We start from the raw sequence: 773 nt of genomic DNA, 5'->3' as shown, positions 1-773 counted from the left end.
AAATTTGTTGGAGTACAGCTCCTCATAGTATTGTTATTATCCTTTTGATTTCATTTGGTTCTATTGTGACTTCACCCATGTGGTTTCTAATGCGATTAATTTGTGTCCTCTTCCTCTTTTCTTTAGTTTTGCCAGTGGTTTGTCACTTTTATTAATCCTTTCAAAGAACCAGCTTCTTGTCTTGTTGATTCTTCCTATAGTTTTTGGTTTTCCATCTTGTTTATTTCTGCTCTTATCTCTATTATTTCCTTTCTTTTGGTGACTGTAGGTTCCCTCTGCTGGGCTGCTTCTAATTATTGAAGATGCTGCGTTAATGTGTTGATTTTGGTTCTTTCCTCTTTTTGGATGTGCACATTTATTGCAATAAATTGTTCTATTAGCACTGCTTTTGCCGTGTCCCAAAGACTTTGGTATGTTGTGTTTTCATTCTCGTTTGTTTCTAGGAACTTTGGGAATTCACATTTCTTTTAGCCAGTCGCTTTTCTGCTGGGTGTTGTTCATTTTCCATGTATTTTACTTTATTGCCTTGGGATTCTCATTGTTGATTTCTAGTTTTATAGCATTGTGTTCTGAGAAGATGCTCTGTAGAATTTTGATGTTTATAAATTTATGAAGGCTTGCTTTGTGACCTAACACATGGGCAATTCTGGAAAATGTTCCATGTGTACTGGAGAAGAATCTGTGTTGTGCTGTTGTTGGATTGAATGCTCTGTATACATCTATGAGGTCAAGTTGGTTGTTTGTATTGGTTAATTCCTCTGTAGTTTTGTTGA

Source organism: Chrysochloris asiatica, unplaced genomic scaffold, assembly GCF_000296735.1.
Source record: "Chrysochloris asiatica unplaced genomic scaffold, ChrAsi1.0 scaffold00025, whole genome shotgun sequence".
In the NCBI taxonomy this organism is placed as follows: Eukaryota; Metazoa; Chordata; class Mammalia; order Afrosoricida; family Chrysochloridae; genus Chrysochloris; species Chrysochloris asiatica.
Note: the sequence above shows the minus strand (reverse complement) of the source record.